Source organism: Pristiophorus japonicus, unplaced genomic scaffold (genome assembly GCF_044704955.1).
Source record: "Pristiophorus japonicus isolate sPriJap1 unplaced genomic scaffold, sPriJap1.hap1 HAP1_SCAFFOLD_305, whole genome shotgun sequence".
NCBI classification, from domain to species: domain Eukaryota; kingdom Metazoa; phylum Chordata; class Chondrichthyes; family Pristiophoridae; genus Pristiophorus; species Pristiophorus japonicus.
The window spans coordinates 720866-744362 of NW_027252835.1; the positions used below are offsets into that span (position 1 = coordinate 720866).

The 23497-nt window shown below is 41.7% G+C and overlaps 1 non-coding gene across 1 annotated transcript; it reads right to left on the reverse strand.

The window, feature by feature from the left end:
• Positions 1–22875: 22875 nt before the first annotated feature.
• On the reverse strand, positions 22876–22969 carry trnai-uau (transfer RNA isoleucine (anticodon UAU)). Its single transcript has 2 exons — positions 22932–22969; positions 22876–22911 (listed from the first exon to the last, which is right to left on the reverse strand). It is a non-coding gene; the product is annotated as a tRNA-Ile (tRNA).
• Positions 22970–23497: the final 528 nt, after the last annotated feature.

Below are 23497 nucleotides of genomic sequence, written 5' to 3' on the forward strand. Positions count from 1 at the left end.
CTCACGATGGGACGAATGGCCTCCTGCTGTGCGGTAACCATTCTATTAAATTACAATTGGACTTTGATGGGACTCGAATCGACAAGTTTGAATGTTTCTCTTGAACAGAATCAGCAAGAAGTCCAATGCACGAGCATTGCAACACTGAGCACAACATTTTCAGCGAAATGTTCAGGAAAATCCTTGTTTCTATTGGATGTGGTGCAGGAATTATGTGGACATAACCAATGCCTTTATATATCTTCCCTTTGAAATCGAGTGTGTTTCCGGTACATTATTCTTTACATCAAAGTTAGTGATGAAATGTCAAAACGCCTCCACTCCATCCCATATGTAATTTCAACTCTCATCCTCCGTTACAATATTGTGTGCAAAAGGAAACTAATTGCTAGAATAAAACAGTGAAACGTAGATTATGTTGGGGGATACAGCAATTGTACTTTCGATCCCTTTAGAAATGTCACAAGCAAAACCATCAGCTCTTCTAGGTAAAGCTCGAACTCGCAACCTCGGCTTTTCCGGGGCTTGTATTACCATATAGGGACTGTGCCCGATCCGATTCCACCGCTACAAGTGCATGCAGATGCGGTGTGGTGTTGATGCTCCCATTATGCAGCTGCCTATTCCACCTGTCTTATAAATCCTCGCCTAAAAATCTATTGAGGCTGTGGTCAATTAAAATTTTGAAGTTTCACATTGATCGATTTTTGTTTGGCAAGCATACGAAAATTTATGGAATCATCGCAGGCAAATGGAATTAAGAATTAGTCAGTTAAAAGTGACCGAAACAGAAACAGCTGCAAACAAACGTTGCTTTCTATTCATATTTAACAGCAACAATATCCGGTCCGTGCGCAACTATGTTGTGGTCAGAGAAAAACTCCCTCAGCTTCCAAAACTCCCGTGTCTTTACTGTGGTTCTCTTTCCACTCCTCCCTTCGTCCTGCATGATGCCAGTTTTTAAACCTTGTTTGAATGTTGCTCTGGGCGAGGGCATTCTGCAGTCTCAAAACCATCTCTGCCGTTTCATTGCTTGATTTCTATGTTTATTAATTATGAAACTCCTTGAGCTACAATGGTAGCGCTTGCGTCAATACATTAAAAAGCGGTTTATTGGAAACACGTTGAGATCATAGTTTGGTTTTGGACAGAATTGAACCTATATCACTCAAGATGAACTGTCATATTGACAATAAACTATATCTTGTTATAAATGTTGGCTCATTAGTTCCGTTGTGTCAGATGAGCAATTGTTTGATCCCCTCAATTATTACATGTGAGGAACAGGCACGGGTTTTCATTTAGAAATAGCCCATAGGTTGACACTGAGATAACCGTAGTGAGAGAGACAGACAGCACCATGGCACATGGCGGAATAGACACAACAGATGGATAAATAGAAAACGGCCTCTGACTCTGAAAAGGAAAAACATCACATGCAAAAGCTCGAACTCACAACCTCGGCATTTCCCAGGCATACACTCTCCTACAAGTACCGCGCGCTAAACGATTGCGCCACGGCCTATGCTATCAGATGACCCATCATACAGCTGCCTGTTCCACCTATCTTACAAGCAAGAAGACAAGGAAGGCAAGGAATCATCGAATCAGTCAACACAGACTAAAGCTGTTCATCCCACCGTGTCTGTGCCGGCTCTCTGCAAGAAGCCTTCAGTTATTGAGACTCCATAGATTTTCGCCATAGACGTGTTTTATTTTTGTGTGTAATGTTTTGTTCTTTGCAATGAATTTGGATGTCCTTGGGTGAAATATATAAATATATTTGTGCATCTATATGTGAGTTGTAAATTGAATTGTGTGGACCCTTGATAATCAAATTGTTTGCGTTCATATCTGTTTTATTATAAATGTATTTGTTTTTATGTCTGTTTTTTTCTGAATTTATCTCTAAGTATCGCTGTGCTACAATTGTATTTACGTTTATTTGCTAGGTGTTTAAAAGTAACATAGATACAAAGGTACACACTGAAAATACATTTATAACAAATACAGATGCTCCACAATAATATTATAAATAACTTTGTTGCATTGAAATGTATAAACACTAAAACAGATATACAAACTTTATTTATATCCCACAGAACAAATTGCAACTTGACACAGAGACACCAGAATATATTTAGTGCTATCACTGATCAAAGAACATTTTACTCTCTACGGTGCCCAGCAAATTCTGCTGTGCCTGTGTTTCCTCTGCTTGTGCTCGGTGTAACGGAAAGTTTGGGCGGGCCGTGGTATATTGTTTCCCAAGGCTGGGCTGAAATGTGCTGTCTGAGGCCACATTCAGTGCTATAGTTGATATATAATAATCATCTGGATTTTATGTATAAAGGCATAATAACAACATCTACAGATGTTTCATCCCGGTACACAAATCCACTGCCAAATTAGTTCAAATGCTCACCATCCCCAGTAGTTAACATTAGCGCAAGCTCTAATGATGTACAACTCGACAACCCAACCCGGTAACAGGTCCCTCCTGTGCGAGATCTGGTCCCAAAGCCCCACGATTCTGCAGCCGACCTCGTGCACCGTTTATCCATAGACACGTTGTCATTTCTAAATTCAATAGCGCGGGGCACTGGGAATAATCCACAGAATACCTTTGTGGTCCTGCTCATTAATTTTCTCAATTGCACTTGAAAGTCTGACTGAAGGAACTCACCCCCTTGTTTCCTTCTGTCATTGGTTAGCACATCGATCACGGCTGCTCCCCTTCACCTCTCAGAATGTTCTGCACCCACTCAGTGATGTTCTTTACCTGGCAGCAGGGAGGATATACAGCACGCATGACTCACGTTTGCCGTTGCAGAAAGGTACTGACTTTTGAATCCCCAATGACGTCAACTTATGTTACTTTTTAGTTTCAAAAGCAAAGTACTGCGAATCCTGTAAATCTAAAATGAAATCGGAAAATGTTGGATATACTCAGCCAGTCAGGCAGCATCTCTGGAAAGATTTCTGATGACGGGGTTGTGATTAAATTTGATTGACGTGAAGCGTCAACAATGCAATCCAGATACGGTCCGATATTTTAATCCCAAAGCGCCAGTTTGTGGGTTTTGAAACCAATGCGGATACCACGCATTAATCTGGAAGCTAAATTGTTGTTGTTCTGGTAAAGTCGCAACACCACAGGACTGCAATCAATATCCAAGTCTTTAAGATTAACATATGTTTTACAATTAATAAAATGAGCCAGTTCCAAAAGGCATTCAATCTTCAAATGGTTAACTTCTGCCGTTTAATTTCCACAATGTCTGCCGGGGAAAAACACAGGATTTGGCTGTTTTTTTTAATTGCAGTTCAGTGCTGTTGCGACTAGTTTACTTTGAACATTCTCCTTTTAAACATTCTCACAGAGGCCGCCTGACTGGTTCACGAGTTCTCGGCATCAACGTTTACTCACCCCTGTGACCGCCACCTAGTGGTTAAGATGCAGCGCTCTATCCTCGTCAGCACAGGTTCGATGCCCGTTCTGGGATTTAATCGATTAAAATAAAGCTTATTAAATTAATTTCATAACACTCTGTGAAAAAGTAATAATTATTGCAATCACCATGGACAACTTGGCACATTCTGTTTCAAACTGAGGGAAATACATAGCAACGGAGAGCCTGCCAAAATTGAATCAGATTTTGTGCTTTGCGTGTGATGAAATTTCAGCATTTCTCATTTCACAGAGTGTATTTTAAGACTCTGCTTAATAAATTCTCACTGTTTATTACAGCAAGATTCTGGTGCAACTGTGATTGGATATTTATTCACTGCACCCGCTCATTTGCAATGGAATTCTTCCAGTCACACAGCCTTCGTTCAATCGAAAAAAATCGAGATCGTGAATAAATTATTTATTTATTTCAAACAAATCAAATTCAATCTTTTAAAAATATAATTTAAATGTATTTATTTTTTTAAATGTTAAATATATATATATATATTTGTAAATTGGCTTTTTGTCTGGGTTGGTTTTCCGACCCTCAGTCCTTCCTGCCTGTCTATCACCTCTGGTTTCAATGATCGTTTCAGCCCCGCGTGTTCCTGACCCCCACGCTCACTCACGCACTGCACAATTGCAATCAGGGATGATAGAAATCTCACTTTATTCTTTTAAAAGGGAACTGCTGTCAGTCAAGGGTCATTCTGCATCTGTGTAAAAGGGATGTGCTTGTAGTCGCAGATCATTCTGTGTCTGTTTAAAAGGGATGGTTGTCATTTCCTGTTCATAATCTGTCCCTTTAAAACGAATTTTCTCATAATCCTGCATCATCCTGTATAGTTTAAAAGGTGTGTGATTTGAACTATGATGGATGAATTGTTGAACTGTTGTGTTCCAAGTTACCTGGGGTTTGCCTGCACCGGTGCGCACCCAGATCGCCGTGCATCTGTTCAGTTACTCGAAATATGCTCATCTTTTCCTAATCCAATCCTTGATATCGCAGTTGCCCCGAATTTGCTCCCAATAGACACAACAGCATTTTTTGCGCTGATGATCGAGGCTGCGTGACGTAATGGATAGAGCGTCTGACTTCGATTGCAATGGTGACGTTATCAGAGGATTGCAGATTTGAGTCCTGCTGCGGTCAATTAGTTCGCTGCGTGAAATTTCATATGCTTTGTTGTGATTCTGCGGAAAAACCAACCATCTCTTCCAGTCACTCAGCTGAAATAAATCAAGGCTGCTTGCTTTGAGAATCGAAGGGCACGTTTTCATCATTGTCGATCTGGTTAAACGGGCAGAGCAAGCTGTGAAGTGGACTTTCTTGCTCGTTCTTTCTGTTTGCATACAAAAAGCAGGAGATTGAATGGCTGACGCTGTGGTGAATCGGAGACGCGGTGATCGAGAGGTGAAAGCGATGGACTGCTGATCCATTGTGCTCTGCACTTTTGTGTTCGAATCTGATTCTCGTCGTTATTTTGTTACAGCTTTGACAACTCCCTGATGGTTTTGTTAACCACATCGCCAAATTCCCCTTTTACTGACAAGGATGCTGCACTTTGATCATGTCATGTCTCAAATTCATAATATTTTCGTCAAAGGGATAACATTTGTCGGACTGTGGAGAGGGGGTCTAATTGGATAGGTCTCTGAGGGACAGCGCAAGCACGATGGGTCGAATATCTTTTCTAACTACCGTAAGAATCTGAGAGCTACACTCTCCGCTATTGGTGGCTCATTGGGCTAGGGGTATGATTCTTGCTTTGGATTGGTCATATTTGAATTGCGAGAGGTCCAGGTTCCCAATCCCGGCCGAGCATCGCCATCTTTTACTCAAAGTTCCGCTTCTCACAGCCGCCCGACATGTGAGAAAACAGACATATTTCACATTGAATGTTGGTAATATGGGGTTATGGGTAGCGGGCAGGGACGTGGACCTGAGTCCAAGATCCGATCAGCAATTATCGTATTAAATAGTCGTGCAGACTCGTGGGGCCGAATGGTGTATTGCTGCTCATATTTCATATGTTCTCATGTGCTTATAAATGGGCGGTCCCTTATTCTAAGACTATGTCCCCTAGTTTTCGTTTCCCCTATGAGTGCAAATATGCTTTCTGCATTCACCTTGTCAAGCGTCCTCATTATCTTATAAGTTTCGATAAGATTACCTCTCATTATTCTGAACTCCAATCTGGATAGCCCCAAACTACTTAACCTATCTTCATTAGTCAATCCCCCTCATCTCAAAAATCAACTGAGTGAACCTTCTCTGAACAGTCTCCAAGTATATCCTTCCTTAAATACGGAGACTAAAACTGTACGCAGTACTCCAGGTGTGGCCACAGTAATACCCGGAACAATTGTAGCAGGTCTAATTTGCTTTTATAAACCATCTCACTTGCAATAAACGCACATTCCATTTGCCTTCCTGATCAATTGCTGTACCTGCATACTAATTTTTATGTTTCAAGCACAACGACGCCCAGGTGTCCCTGTACTGCCGCACTTTGCAACTTTTCTCCATTTAAATTTAATTTGCTTTTCTATTCTTTCTGCCACAGTTGGTAACGTCACATTGTCACACATTATATTGGAACTGACAAACTGTTGCCCACTCACTTAGCCTGTCTATATCCCTTTGCAGTTTTTTTTATGTGTGCTGCTCAGAATTAGCTTTCCTAGGCATCCTTGTATCATCAGCAAACTTCGCTCCTTTACACTCGGTCCTGTCATGCAAATCGTTAATATAGAGTGTAAATACTTGAGGTCCGAGCACTGATACCAGCGTGACCCCACTAGTCACAGTTAGCCAAATGGAAAATTACGCATTTATCCCGATGCTCTGTTTTCTATTTTTGAGCAAAGCCTCTATCGATGCGAATATTTTACTCCCAACACCGTGAGCTGTTATCTTGTGCAGTAACCTATTATGTGGCACATTATCGAATGCCTTCTGGAAATCCAAATACACCATATCGACTGGTGTCCGCTTATCCACTCCTTACATCCTCAAAAACTCCAGAAAATGTGTTAAAATGATTTCCTTTTTATGAATCCATGCTGATTCTGCTTGATTGAATCATGCTTTTCCAAATGTCCCGCTACTGCTTCCTTAATAATGGACTGCAGCTTTTTCGCAACGGCAGTTGTAAGGGTAACTGATCTATAGTTTCCTGTTTTTTGCTTGTCTCGTTTTTAAGGGGCGTTACATTTGCCGTTTCCTCATTCGCTCTAACCGCCTCCGAATCCAGGGAATTTTGAGAAATTATAACAAATGCATCCATTACCTCTGCAGCCACTTCTCTTAAGATCCTCGGATGAAAACCATCAGGACCAGGGGACTTGTCTGCCTTTAATGCAATTATTTTACTAGCATTACTTCGTTCGTGATAGTGATAGTATTAAGTTCATCCCTGCCTATATCCGCTTGATTATCCACTATTGCGTTGTTTTTAGTGTCATCGACTGTAAAGACCAATACAAATTTTTTTGTTCAACGTCTCTGCCATTTCCCTGTTCTCCAATATTAATTCCCCAGTGTCATCCTCCAGGGGACCAACATTTCAATTAGCCATTCCTTTCATTTTTATGAATTTGTAGAAACTCTTACTATCTGTTTTTATATTTCCTACTGGTTTACTTTCATTATCTATCTTCCCTCTTTAATCATTTTTTTAATCATTCTCTGCTGGCTTAAAAAAATCTCCAATCCGCTGCTCTCGTCTCCCATTTGTCTTGGCCGCATGTATACCTTTGATTTCAATTTGATACCCTCCATTATTTTGTTAGTTAGACACGGATGGTTATCCCTTCTCTTACAGCCTTTCCTTCTCATTGGATAATTTTTTGTTCAGAGTTATAAAATATCTTCTTAAATGTCTGCACTGCTCATCAACCATCCCACACCTTAGGCTACTTTCACAGTCTACTTTATCCACCTCTACCATCAGACCTTTGTAGTCCCCTTCATTTAAGCTGAGGACACTGGTTGGAGAACCAAATTTCTCTCCCTCCAACTGAATTTGAAATTCAACCATATTGTGGTGACTCAATCCTATACGATCTTTTACTACGAGATCATTTATTAATCCTGTCTCATTACACAGTACTAGAGCTAAGATAGCCTGCTCCCGAGTTGGGGTAGCTTGTACAGTAGAAACAAATTATCCCGGATACACTCTATGAACGCCTCCTCATGTCGAGACTGACCAATTAATTTTATCCAGTAAATATGAAGATTAAATGCCCCGATGATTATTGCCGTTCTTTTTTTTACAAGCCTCCATTATTTCTTGATTTATACTCCGTCCAACCGTGTAGCTACTGGTAGGAGCCCAGCAGCGGCTTTTTTCCCGTTATTGTTTCTTATCTCCACCAAAACTGATTCAACCACTTGATCCTCTCGTTTCTAACCAACACCCATCCCATCTTTTATTAACAGTGTTACCCCACCTGCTTTTCCTTTTTGTCTGTCCTTCCGAAATGTCAAATACACCTGAATATTTAGGTTCCAGTCCTGGTCACCTTGCAACCACGTCTCTGTAATGTCTTTCAGATCAAACTCATTTTTGCCTATTTGTTCCGTCACTCATCTGTTTTGTTCCGAATGCCACGTGCATTTAGAAAAAATGCTTTTTAATTTGTTTTTTACCCTTTTTTCCTGCTTGTTTCCTCTGTCCTACAAACTCACTTTCTATCTTTTGCTTTTAATTCCAACTCTACTCCCCTCCCTATTGAATCTATTCTAAGGTTCCCATCCCCCTGCCAAACTAGTTTAAACATTCCCCAACAGCACGAGCAACCACCGCGTCCTGCCGGCCCGCCGCAATGCGAGGTTATTAGTCCCGGCTCTGTTGAGGGGCAACCCGTCCGACTTGAACAGGCCCCAACTCCGCGAAAATCAGTCAAAATATCTCAGGAAACTAAAGCCCATCCTCCTGCACCATCTCTCCAGCCATGCATTCACGTGCTCTACCCTCCTATTACTCTACTCACTAGTTCGTGGCACCTGGAGTATTCTGGAGATTACTACCTTTCAGTTCCTGCTTTTTAGCCTCTAGCGTAGCTCCCCAAACTCAGCCTGGAGGACCTCAGACCTCTTTCTACCTATGTCATTGGTAACAATATGGACAATGACCGCTGACTGATCACCCTTCTCCATCAGAATGCCCTGCAGTCGCTCGGTGACATCCTTGCCCCCAGGAAGACAACATATTATTCTGGTGTCACGTCTGCGGTGGCAGAAACTCCTGTCTGCTCCCCTGATTATTGAAACACCTATCATTAAGCTATTCCTTTCTTCTCCCTCCTCCCCTGTGCAGGATTTGTATCTGGCTGCACTCGCCAGAAGCACTATGTCCACACCAGTACTCAGAAGATAACATCTGTTGGCGAGCGAGATGGACTCGGGGGCTCGTGCACGACCTGCCTCGTCCTCCTATTCTGTCTGCTGATCACCCTCTCCCTCTCTACCTGCAAGCTCTTAGGTTGCGGGGTGACCACTTCTCGAAGGGAAGTGGGTAACTATTTGATAGCGAACAGTTTGCAGAGCTCTGGGGAAAGAGTCTCCTTCCATGCTTCTGTGATGCTACAATCCTCTCTCTCAGTGAGCTTGTGTTTTCACCTTTAATCGTCAGTTCATGGATTTAATTCCCGGCCGTGCCGGCAGGGATCTTCTCACATTTACTGTGCTGGTTCTCTTTTTCTCTCTCTATCATTCATTCTATTTCTCTCTGACTCTAACTTTCTTTACGTGTGTCAGTCTCGCTTTATGTATACTTCAGTTGCAGTCAATTTATGTCCGCTTTTCTCATTGGGGATCTGTTTATCTGTCCAAATATGGTTTTTCTCTCTGTCACTCTCTCCTTCGCTCCCCACATCATTTTATTCCATACCTTATGAGTTATCTCTTAAGCGCTGGTTCAGTCTGAACTTGCTGATACTGATTGGTTGACGTGCATTTTAACATTATTCATTCAAATATGTTCAGTGTTGACGGGAAGATTACATGTTCTGTGGGTTAAAGCAAGGAGCTTTCTTGTCTAGTTACGGACGGTCAGTTCAATGCGTTATTTGCCTAAGTGCTGTGCTTCTGCGGTTCAACTTTTCACCGACCACAGTTAAAAACAAGGCATATATCCTCCCACGTTTGCAGAGTATGCAGGCGTGTAGTTTGCTCTGCGCTGAAAACTAAATTTTGAGTCTGCAAGCGATTTGCCGAATTTCCAAGCACTGCATTGCAGCGTGCCCATGACCAGGATGGCCGAAATGTTAATGCGATGGAATTAAAATCCAACTGATGTGTCTCTGCTTCTGGTAGATGTTCAAACAACTGGTTTGACAATTAGACTTAATGCTTGTTTGTTATGAAAGCGTGGAAGCGGTCATAATCTCTGCAAATAATATACTTTTAATTCACCCAACAAGACAACATTTCTTTAATTATATTAGGTGTTCTGCCAATTGTCTGAACATTGGAACAGGATTAGACCATTCCGCCCTTTGTGCCTATTCGCCATTCTGTTAATTCTTAGCTGAGCTCGATCTTAACTCCATCTATCTGCATTGGCTCCACATCATTTTAACGAGTGTCTAGCAAAAACTATGAATCTAAAATTAAAATTTTTAATTGAGCTAGTATATCCTGCCTTTTGTAGAAGATAAATCCATCACCCTTTAAGTGAAGAAAATTTTCCTAACGTCTCTATCGAATGTACTGCCTCTGATTTTAACATTGTCGTAAACTCCCCCACGAACAGTAAAAAAAAGCTTGATCTCTATATATCTTATTCATTCGTTTCAAAACCTTAAAATCTCAATCAAACCACCACTTAATCTTTTATATTCCAGGGAGTACAGGCCTAGTTAATGTAATCTCTCCTCATAATTTAACCCGAGGCATCCTGGTAACATTCTGGTGACTATGACCTGCACACATTCCATTCCCGCCTATCATTTCTAAGGGGCCGTGCCATAAGGGGACTCGATATAATGTCTTTCTAGATATAGCAGAGGGCTCAACAAACAGCGGGCACATATTTATAGTAATTGGAGAAGGTTTACAGGAGATGTGATGGGAAATTTCCACAGGCAGAAAATTGTGGTTGTCGAATACGAATTGCCTGAAAGAGTGCGCCTTTTGATCAAAATGGAGTCCTGGCCCTTCCAGAACTTTCTGCATTATAGCAGTCAGCTTGCATAAACAGCTATACCTGGGCTGAGATGGTTGATGGCCATCAGACAGCTAGGAGACAAGTCATGCTGAGACAAGTAAAAAAAAAAATTCAAAAAAATAAATAAAATAATTTTAAAAAAAAATAAAAAAAATAAAGCTAGCAAAAAAAAAAAGCTTTATTGAATGGAGAGAGACTTGTGAATGTCTTGTCTTTGAATGAGAGTGCTTCTGTCTTTTCTCCTTGTGTCTGGAAACCTGTTTGGAAAGGTTGTGGAGCTGCCTGTTTGTTTTAGCTCCACCCACTTTTTCAAACAAAGTGAAGTTTTTTTTAACCCTTCATAGTTTTGTCCTGTATGTGGGAAGTTTAAGACATTTTAAGTTAGAAGCGCAGGTGTGAATTTATTCGGATGAGAAGTTATGGAGCTAGGAAATGCACAAAGGATAGGTTTTTTGAGACATGGTCCCGGTGGTTAAAAGTTGAAATGACTTTTTTTTTAAAAAAAAGCTTTGTGGGTCTCTCGATGTGCAGTCTGGGGGAGTACACTATTTGTCCTTGGTGTAAAATCTTGGTACAAAAGCTTCTAGCTCAGTAAGAGGATTTGTTTTTGATAAAGAGTGGCAGTACAATAGTTGAATTGGGATTTTGAGATATTTCAGGTGATCTCCTTGAGTGCATTGGAAAAATCTTGGGTTTGGAAGCATTTTAATAAGATTAGAAAACAAGTACTTTACATTCTGTGATCTGTGAATCACTATAAGCATAACTGAGAAGTCCGTGTAACACACAGATTCTTCCGGTTCAGAAGCCCAATAGTGACAAATGGAGGTTTGTCCATGACCTACGAGCTGTGAATGAATCTACTATATTCTCACAATGCTTCGAGTTGATTTGGAATGAGGTATCCCGGAATGCTTTCCAGAACCTTAAAAGTCCCTCACTTCAGCACCCGCCTTGGGATTACAAGATTACACTAAGCTATTCAACTTATTTGTGCATCACAAGTCGGGTTTTGCACAATCTGTTTTGACTCAGTTACATGGGGACAGGCAGCGACCAGTAACATATTTCAGTACCCAACTAGACCCAGTGGCACGCGGACTACCAGGATGTCTTCCTTCGTTGGCAACAGCTTATTATGCTATGCAACAGGCTCAGACAATAACTCTAAATCATCAGACCATTTTGTATATCCCACACTCTGTCGAGATTTTACATCCTAAATGTGCCACCCAATACCTAACCTCCGCAAGAACCACTAAATACGAGGTCGAACTGTTATCAAATCCGAACCTTATCATCAAAAGATGCACTACCTTAAATCCAGCCACTCTACTCCCCACGGAAGACGACGGCGAACACCATTCATGTGAAATGGTAACCGAATTCGTGACTAAACCACGTATCAATCTCACAGATGTACCAATGTGTAACCCTGAGCTAGTGTACTATGTTGACGGATCAGCCCTACGAAATGATAGGGGCCAACCTAGAGCGGCTTCTGCAATTGTAACTCAGTTTAATGTTGTCGAAACAGCCTCTCTTCCAGACTTCTTTTCAGCCCAACAAGCCGAATTGTTTGCGTTAACTCGAGCCTGTATTCTGGCTGAAGGACACACAGTTAATATCGACACTGACTCCAGGTATGCTTTTAGGGTATCACATGACTATGGACAAATTTGGAAGATTTGCGGGTACCTGACTTCTTCAGGAACCCCTATCAAAAATGCAGAACAAGTGTAAAATCTCCTGCGAGCCATTCAATGCCCTTTGAAACTTGCCATTATCAAATACCAAGCACATACAGGCCAGTAGAATGAGGTGGCACTTGGGAATGCCAGAGCTGATAATGCAGCTAAGTCAGCAGCTCTGTCAAAAGGGGGGATGCAGGTGTCATTGTTCCCACTAAGGAAAGATAATTGCTCAGACCCGCCACCCACTATTAATGACGTGCTGGCCTTTCAGACACAGGCCAGTACGGAGGAGGTGGTGACCTGGACGAAGGATCAATGTTATAAAAATCCGGAAGGAATATGGGTTCAGCACGACGGCCGCGTGGTGGCCCCCAGATCCTTACTTCCATGGATTGCCCGATGTGTGCATACATTCACAAATGCAGGCAAAGGGGGATTGGCAGATTATATTTTGGCAACTTGGTATGCACCAGGTATTTCGGCAATTGCAAAACAAATCTGTGAAAATTGTGTTACCTGTCAGACAATGAATCCGGGTAAGACGGAAAAAGTAGAATCTGCCTCCCACCCAAATCCAGTCGGGCCTTTTGTTCATTTACAAAACGATTTTATTGAATTACCTATGTGTATGGGATTCAAGTATGTATTAGTTATTGTAGATGTGTTCTCTAGATGGATTGAAGCCTTTCCATGTAAAAAGGCCGATGCCACTACTGTTGCTAAATGTTTGTTAAAAGAAATTGTACCGCGCTTCGGAATCCCTGCTAAGCTTTCTAGTGATAACGGGTCACATTTCACGGGAACTGTTATAAGAGCAATGTGTAAAGCTTTGCAGATTAATCAACGTTTTCATTGCAGTTATCATCCACAATCAGCTGGACTTGTTGAAAGATATAATGGAATGCTTAAAAATAAGCTGGCAAAGCTGTGCGATGACACTGGACTGAAATGTCCAGAACTGCTGCCCTTAGCCTTGATGGTAATGCGATCTGCAACCAACAGAACAACAGGCCTGTCACCGCATGAGATAGTTATGGGACGTCCCCAAACGACTACCTTTTACAGCACCATTTACTGCAAAACAGATGGACATCCACAAAATGGAGGAAAATATGTTGAATTATTGTATTGCACTAAACAAATGTATTTCCAGCTTTCATTCACAGGTAAAGGAAGCCCAAGTCAAGCCAGCGGAAGGAAAGTGTCATAACCTGGAGCCAGGGGAATTCGTTTACATCAAGATTTTTAAAAGAAAAAGCAGTCTACAGCCAAGATTCGAAGGACCATACCAGGTCTTGCTGGCGACCAATACTGCAATCAAGGTAAAGGAAAGACCAACATGGATCCACGCATCCCATTGCAAAAGGGCACCCGACCAGGAGGAAGGGACGAAGGAATCAGAGGAACAGAAAAAGGCAGACTGAATAAGGAACTGTATGGACTATGGGGACTGATGGTGCTGGGCTTGACAGGGTTTTACCTCACATTATTGATTACACCAGGGGTACAGACCCACCACCAAAGGGAATTGCACGTAAACGTATTTATGGCACTGAGTCATAGGTATGCTCAAAAAAGAAACTTGTCGAGTTGTTGAATATGTTCCCATGTACCTGTCCACTCCAGGGGGGGTATTCCCCTGAGATCTGTCCCCTTTAACGAATCAGAAATGGTAGAATGGTTGACAGTGCAAAATCTGTGGAACAGGGTTTGATCATATTCCTGCTGATAGTCTTCGCCCTGTATCTATTTCTGTCGTCATTAAGTGTTGCTGTGCCAAGGTCGGAGAAATTATGTTACCTACCGAGACCACGGCTAGAATTATGGTAGCAACAACTGCTGAAGGCTCTTGTGTGGAAATGGAAATGGAGAGACTGTACAAGATCAGAATGTATTGAGTTGTCCTTGTGAAGGACAAAATGGGGGAATGTGGAAATGTATTTTTATCTAAGCTGATACCATACGGTATTTGTGTGCCTTTTGATCAAAATGGAGTCCTGGCCCTTCCAGAACTTTCTGCATTTTAGCAGTCAGCTTGCATAAACAGCTAAACCTGGGTTGAGATGGCTGATGGCCATCAGACAGCTCGGAGACAAGTCATGCTGAGATAAATACCCCCCCCCCCCCATGGTGCTTTCCTATTGTCTACACTACAGGAGTTCCATGTCACCCCACCCTTATCTTCTAGCCATTATCTCTTTCCGAGACCTCATCCATTTGATGCAAACAGATAAACTGACCAGGAAATTGGAACAATCCTGACACAACACAAGACAGGTGATAGCCCATTACCTATGACTCATGGAATAATGGCCATTTGGCTTTCTGATAACCATGACAAAAGGAAATATCTGGATACCATGTCAGGACCAGGATATAGTAATTAACTCTTTATCTGTATTCACTGACTGTGAGACAGAGCAATACACAGGGAGACGCCAGAACTTTGGTTTTACTGCATAAATATCTTGTTAAACTGAACCATTTCGGAGGTGTTCACTTAGCCCTTGACTGAGTGTAATCTACCCCTTGCTAGCAAGTAAATTGAAACTTCTACCGGAGCTGTAAGTGTCTGTGTCTTTCTTTTCGGAGGTCGAGATTTCGACACAGGATGGGCCGAAATTGCCTCCTTCCGTGCTGTAAACTTCTATGAATCTATTATATTCTATAACTTAGTTTACTCCAGATATAATCTAACTACATCTCTGTACTGTTGATGAAAAACTTCCATTGCATTATAGTCTAACCCCTAGTTATAAAGCCTAACATGCCATTAGTTGTTTCGAATATATTTGTAACTTGCTACTGCATTTTAGCGGGATGGGCACTTGGACTGAAAACCACTTTGGAACTCCATCCCTCCGAGCTGTGCTCTATTTAATTAGTACTCGGACCTAATCTATGTGATCTAAAATGGATGACCACACAATTACCTGTCCGGAAACTATCTGCCACTGAGTCGTCCATTCATTTAATCTATCAATATATCTTTATAAATACACGGTAGCATCTTCACTAATTACTATATCACCAATATTTGCATCATCGTCAAACTAGGATATATGGCTGCCTGTTGTGCCTTCTTAATCTTTAAGAAATATAGAATGAAACAATTTTTTTAACACTAACATTTTAAAACGTGCCATACTTTGAAGCCCTGGTATGGTCTGTCGGAAGAGGAGGTAGGAGTAAGATTTCGGGTCGATGACCCATCTGATCCTACAAATATACATCATGCAACTGTGCGCTGTTTTCAAACAGTAAAAGCACGGGCTTGCATCCCCGTAGCATCTTTCAGAAACATAGGATGATCCACTTGCTCGCCGTTGCTCAGTTTGAGCTCCGACAGGACGACCAGCCTCCAGACATCATTACAGCCTTAGTCCAAATATGGACAAACGTGATTAATTCTAAACTTAGACGAGAGTGATTTTCCTGGACATCAAAGCAGCATTTTACGGAATGTTTCATCAAGGAGGGTTCCAACGTTGAAGTCCTTGCGGGATTAATCTCCACTGCTGGAGACATACCTAGCAGAAAAAATGATGGTTATTGTCGTTCGACGCCAATGATCTCAATCAGGATATCACTGCAGGAGTTCATCATCACCTGCTTCATCAATGACCTGCCCATCATCATAAATTCAGAAGTGGGCACGATCGTTGAAGATTGATTTTTCCAACTCGAGTCTCAATTCCACAGATAATGAAACAGGAAATATATCGCCTTTCCTTTATTTTCGCTTGGAAATACTTCTACAACAGGACATTGGTAGTACCATCACCTCGATGACTGGACCATAGAGCCACATAAATTTACAGCACAGAAGGAAACTATTAAGTCCATCGAGTCCTTGCTGGTGGACAAAGCACTATCCTGCCAAATCCAATTTCGAGCTCTTGGACCATAGCCATCAAGTCCATATACAAGTACTGCAGTGGTTCACGAAGTTTGTTCATCACTACCTTCTCAAACGCAATTAGGGTTGGGCAATAAATGTCAGCCATGCTACTTACGCCCACATCCACTGAATTAATATTTTATTAAAACGTGCTTTACAATAAATAAAGTCATTCTTCAAGTATGGTCACTGGATGTACTGTCGGGCAATACTGCAGCCAATTACCACACAGCAAGATCCCATCGATGGTGGGATACAAATATGTGCAGGACACAAAAGAGCATTCCCCACCTCTTAGAATCATAGAATCGTAGAAGTTTGCTTCAGAGAAGGAGAACATTCGGCCCATGCTGTCTCCGCCAATCGAAAGAGCTATCCAGCCGAATCGCACTTCCCAGCTCCTGATCTGTAGCGTTGCAGATTCGGGCAATTCAATCCATATACAAGTACTGATTGAATGTGATGAGGGATTGTGTCTCCGCCAACTTTTCAGTGAGTGAGTTTCAGACCCAAATTCATTCTGGGCGAACAGATTTCTCCTCGACTCTCGTGTAATCTTTTTATAAATTACTTTAAATCTAGGCACTTGATTATTGACCTCATTAATGAGGGGCATATGTGTTTCTTATGCAAACTATCTCGGCCCCTCACAATGTTATACACCTCAATTATGTCACCCATTATTCTCATCAGTTCCGAAGAAAACAACTCCAATCTTTCCCCAGAACCAAATCTATCCATTCCTGGCAACATCCAGAGGACAATAGAGGAAACAGATGGAAGTGGAGGTGAATTGTTTGTTTTTAAGCTGTGAGTTGTCGTGATCTGTAATGCACTGCCTGAAAGGGTGGTGAATTATAGAATCATCGATGCATAGAATTGTTACAGCACGGATGAAGGCAATTTGGCCCGTCGAGCCCGTGCTGACACTCAGTGAGTCTCACCCCCATGTCATTTCCTTGTAGCTCTGCAGATTCAACAGTAACCCTCAAAATGGAATTGGATAAATGCTTGAAGGGGCACATTTTGCAGGGCGCTGTGGAAAGATCTGGGACTAATTGGATAGCTCGTTCAAGAGTACGATGGTCCAAGTACTCTCCATTGGTAATGTATGATTTTATGAAATGTTTTCTGATAGTTTCATGTAAATGGCGCTAGTCATTTGCCCGTTCCACAGTCCCACTTCATTTATTTGTACATGCGAATATGCTTTTCCAACCGAGTTGAAATGAACTGGGATTCGGTGGCAATGCGATGCAGGTCACCTAGTTTGTCAGGGCGCAGTGGCCAAGTGGTAAAGCTTCGGTCTCGTAAACCAAAACACATGGGTTCGACCTCCACATGCATCTATCGAGATTTTATCACATTAAATGTGACATTCTAAAGCTTTTTCCTTTTTAACTATCAAAACACTTCACAATTTTGAACTTATATCATAAGTCGCCTCTTAACGTTTTGTATTCTAAGGAGAAAAATCCCAGCTTCTCCATTCTCTTCGTGTAATGAGGTTCCCAACTCTGGCAGTATTCTTGTAAATCTATTCTGCACCCTCTCCAAGGGCTTGACTTCTTCCATGAAGCGTGTTGCCCAGAACTGAACGTAATATTCGAGCGAAGACCTCATAAGAGCTTTTTAATTGTTTGGCATAAATTCCTTGTTTTTATACTCTATTCTTCTATTAACAAAGGAAAAGTCCTCATGTCTTCCAGATCCTGCCCCGTGTATTAAATTGTACGATTTAGAGCTGGTTAATACAATACAGGGAGAGTATTTTGACCGGTTTCAGGATCATTGATCTCCAGACGCAGATGCTTAAAAAGGGATTTAAATTTTCACGTATAAATCTGGCCCCGTTAAAATTGTATCACTAATTCATATTGCCTCTCATCATCCTCCTAAAATATATCACTTCACAATTCTCTGCGTTAAATTACATCTGCTATCTGTCTGTTCATTTCACCAGTTGGTGATTTTCATACTCCCTCTTTGTAGCACTTACTATCTGCTTTGTGACTCTTTGCTTTTCTTTCGAGCTTTCCCATTCACCAGGATCTGTGCTACTTTTTGCATTTGTGTACGTTTTTACTTTTAGTTTAATGTGGTCCCTTACTTCTTTATTCGTCCATGCCTGTTTTTTTGGCCCCTCAGGGGTACACACTGATACTGTATCACTTTTAATTATTTTTAACACCTCCTCTCATTTTACCCATTAACAGATTTTCCAAGTTTATTCTGGACAGTCTCTGTCTCAGCCCCTTGAAGTCGGTCTTACCTAAATATAGAATGGTAGTAACTGTTTCGCGTTTCTCCCTGTGAAGTTGAAGTCGATAATGTTTTGATCGCTATTAAATACATTTTCACTTACCCTTAGGCTATTGAATAAATCCGGCTTGTTACTCATTACTAAATGTAAATTGGTATGCCCCTTGTTCGTTCTGGAACATATTATTGTAGAACTAGCCCGGACACACTCAAGAAATTCACAATTTTCTAACAGGTGCTAGTCCGATTATCCCAATATATATGAACATTTAAATCCGCTATGAAAACCACACTTTCTTGAATACACGCTTGTCTAATGTCTACATTTATATATTCTAGTACTTCACAGCTGCGACCAGGGGGCCGATACACAACTCCCACTTTTGTCTTAATTCCTTTCCTATCTCTTAATTCTACCCATAAAGTCTCCACGTCCGGCTTACTTGTAATTATATACTCGCTTAGAACTGAATCGTAGAATCATAGTTATTTACAGCACGGAAGAAGGATATTTCGGCACATTCGCTCAACGCCGGCCAACAAAGAGCTTTCCAGAGGAATCCCATGTTCCAGCTTTTGGTCCGTCGCCGTGTAGGTTATTGCACTTCAAGTGCATATCCAAGCGTGCTTTAAATGCGCCGAGGGTTTTTGCCTCTACCATCCTTTCAGGCAGTGAGTTCCAGACTCCCAACTTGTTCTGGGTGAAGACATTCCCCTTCAATTCCCCTGTAAACTTGCAACCAACGACTTTAAATCTATCTCCCCTTCTTGTTGAACATTCTGCTCTGAAAAATAGGTCCTTCCTATCCACTCTCTCTCGGCCCCTCATAATTTTGAACACATCAATAATGTTTCGCCTCAGCTCCCTATGTTCTAATGAAAATAAACCCAGCCTATCGAATCATTATTCATAGCTAAAATTCTCCAGTCCAGGCAACATCCTCGTAAATCTCTTTTGCACCCTCTCTAGTTCAATTACATCTTTCCTGTAATGATGTGTACGCAGTAATCTAGCTGTGACCCAAATAATGTTTTATATAGCTCAAGCATAACTTCACTGCTATTGTACAATATACCTCAGCTAATAAAGGTAAGTATGCCGCATGCCTTCTCAACTAGCACGTTTTCTTTGCATCCTGAAACAGGGAGACAATGATGAAATATTACAACAACAACTTGCATTTATGTAGCGCATTTAATATAGTTTGACGTCACAGGGTGCTCCACAACAGCTTAAACCAAATCAAATAATGTTGACACCGAGCCACATAAAAGAGATATTACGGCAGATGGCAAAAAACTTGGTCAAACAGGTAGGTTTTAAGGAGCATCAATCTTGACATCTTTTTGAAAGACCGTAAGCCCGGAATATTAATCAGTTTTATTTCCTCAAGGTCTGAAAGTTGTGAGAAGTTGGCTTCTGAAGTAGACTCATGGGTGTCGAATTCATTATATCATATAGGATATTCATTGGAAAAACAGGCTTTTCGGCCCAACCTGTCAATATCGCCGTTTGAGGCCTCTTTCCGCATCCAGCACTATCAGCATTCAGTTCTCCCTCATATATTTATCTAACCGCTCCTGACATGCATCTATAATATTTGATTCAACCACTTTGGTAGTAGCGAGTTCTACATTTTTACCACTCGCTGGCTAAAGAAGATTCTTCTTAATTCCCAATTTGATTGTTGCTGATTTTTCTTATATTGATGTTCTCTAGTGATACTCTTCCCCACAAGTGAAAACACTCTGTATCTACTCTGTCAAACATTTCAAGATATTAAAGGGCTCTATTAGGTCACCCCTCAGACTCCTCGTTTCGTTACAAAATAAATTGAGCCTGTCGATACTTTCCTGATAGTATACCATCTTCTCCACACCCTATCCAGTGCTTCGCTATCTTATTTTTAATTTGGCGACCAGCATTGCATACAGTACGCCTAATGTGGTCTAACTATCGAGAGGTCTGAATTTGGTCAGTTTTGAAACAGGCGTGGCCCGCATATCATCTTTTGAGGAGACATTTCACAGCCATCCTGTAGCAACTAAAGGCCGTTTGCTTACAGAAGCTGATTGTACATTTTCAACATTCTCGATATGGGTGCACGGGCAGGACACGTCGGGAAGGGGTCATTTTGCAGCGTATTTATGTACGGATGCAAAAAGCCTGAAATGGAATAGCCGAGTTCCGCTGGATGGCAGACGAGAGGTTAAGGCGATGGACTGCGAATCGATTGTGCTCATTTACGTTGTTAATCGTTTGTTGTTGATAAACCTTCCAAGCATTTGACTGAATATGACATAAATTATGCTTTGAATCCAAATCTCATCAAAACTCTAATTTCCTGAAAACATAGGTTATCCATTAAGCTGACTAAGTCACGGTGATTTATTATATTTTCTTGAAATGCCAACTGAATTTACTGACTGGAGGAATTGTACTAACTCCACGTGATCGGCTCGGCACATCCTTGGGGCGAATTGCGAGCGGTGCGAGCACATCCTGCAGCAAAAACTGCAACTGAGTCATTAATCTTCTTTAAGGAAGGGGAAATGCCCCCTATACCTCATGCTATACAAGTGGGCACAGTTACATCCAAATCTCATCATGCTTAATCCCCTCTTCGCGGGACTGGAGAACCATTTTCAAGAAGGAGGCTCATGGTCTGCTCAGCAGAAAGTCAATGTTCTGCATGTTCTTTCATTCAGCTTTCCAACTGGACACAGGCGACCAATTGCCGTGCGAGCAATGCTGACTATTCTAAGTCAACAATATTGGAATGTGTTTACAAAACTAATTTTGAATATGTAACCTGTATTATCAAATAAGAATTTGCAGCATGAATAGCTCTTTATTGTCGTCTCTCTCGGCATTCTCATAATGAATACTCTACCTTAAGCCAACTGTAATTGGTGCTGCTTTACTTCACTGCGAGCGCGAAGGGACACATCTGTGAAGATATTTGCCCCGAATTAACACTATTCCTGTGCTATTGTCCACATCTTTCTTACCCATTTCTGCCCTTGTTGCAGGTTAGATCAGCCCAGGCCGTCCATTGAAGCCTGATAACTCAATCAGCGAAAAGCAGAGAAATACAAGAGACAGAGACAGGTAGAGACAGAAAGAAGCATGCGAAGACAATATCAGAAAAGGTCATTGCATCTTGAGGGGAAATTCTTTTGCTCTCTTGAAATGTTGTAAAGCGTAAAAGATAATTGGGCGACGGTTTAAACGTGACTCGTTCCCTGGCGGATCTCTCAGGCGCTTAGATAGGGAAATGCAGCCCGCAACTAGAGCTCTTATTTGTTCGAGCACTGAATGGAGCTTTAAACAGTGTAGTGGCGAGCAGGTAAACTTGAGTGGATTTCAGACCCACAACAATAAATTATACGGCTATCGCAGGCAATTGCGGTTTGCTGCAAACTTTCACTTTCCAGCCTCGGAACCAGCCAACCCTGACCTGAAGGGCTATGTGGAAAGGACAGGAAAGTGGGACTAGCTGAGAGCTGGCACACTCTCGATGGGACGAGTGACCTCCTGCTGTGCGGTAATAATTCTATTAATTTACAATTGGACTTTGATAGGAATGGAATCGACAAGTTTGAATGTTTCTGTAGAACATAATCAGCGAGAAGTCCAATGCACGAGCCATTGCAACACTGAGCACAACATTTGTCGCGAAAAGTTCAGGAACATCCTTGTTTCTGTTGGAGGTGGTGCAGGAATTATGTGGAGATAACCAATGCGTTTACATATCTTCTCTTTGAAATCGAGCGTGTTTCCGGCACATTATTCTTTACATCAGAGTTACTGATTAAATGTTTATGCTGTTGTCACAGGAAAAACTCCCGAAGCATCCGAAACTCCCGTGGCTTTTCTGTGGCTCTGTTTACTCTCTTCCCTTCCTCCTGCACGCTGCCAGTTGGTAACCTTGTTTTAAATGTTGCTCTGGTCGAGGGCATTCTACAGTCTCAGAACCCTACCGTTTCATATGTTTAGTAATTATGAAATTCATTGAGCTACAATGGCAGCGCTTGCGACAATACATTAAAAAGCGGTTTATTGGAAACACGTTGAGATCACAGTTTGGTTTTGCGCAGAATTGAACCTCTATCACTCAAGATTGACTGTTATATTTACAATAAACTGTATCTTGTTATAAATGTTGGCTCATTAGTTCCGTAGAATTAGATGAGGAATTGTTTGATCCCCTCATTTATCACATGTGGGGAACAGACACGGGTGTTCATTGACAAATGGCCCACAGATTGCCACTGAGATAACCGGAGTGAGAGAGACAGACAGCACCGTGATACATGGCCGAATATACAAGACAGATGGATCAATAGAAAAAGGCCTCAGACATCACATGCAAAATCATCGGTTGCTCTAGGTGAGGCTCGAACTCACAACCTCGGCATTTCCCGGGCCTGCACTGTCATATAAGTACCGCGCGCTAACCGATTGCGCCACTAGAGCTGCATGCATTGCGGTATCAGTGCTCCCATCATAGAGCTGCCTGTTCCATCTGTCTCACAAGCAAGAAGACAAAGATTCATCGAATCATTCAACACAGAAGGAAGCTGTTCATCCCATCGTGTCAGTGCCGGCTCTCTGCAAGAAGCCTTCAGTTATTGCGACTCTAAACTTTTTCGCCATAGACGTGTTTTATTTTCGTGTGTAATCCATTTTGTTATTTGTAATGAATTTGGATGTCCTTGCGGGAAATTTATAAATATATCTGTGCAATGATGTACAACTCGACAACCCAACCCAGTAACAGGTCCCTCCTGTGCGAGATCTGGTCCCAAAGCCCCACGATTCTGCAGCCGACCTCGTGCACCGTTTATCCATAGACACGTTGTCATTTCTAAATTCAATAGCGCGGGGCACTGGGAATAATCCACAGAATACCTTTGTGGTCCTGCTCATTAATTTTCTCAATTGCACTTGAAACTCTGACTGAAGGAACTCATCCCCTTGTTTCCTTCTGTCATTGGTTAGCAC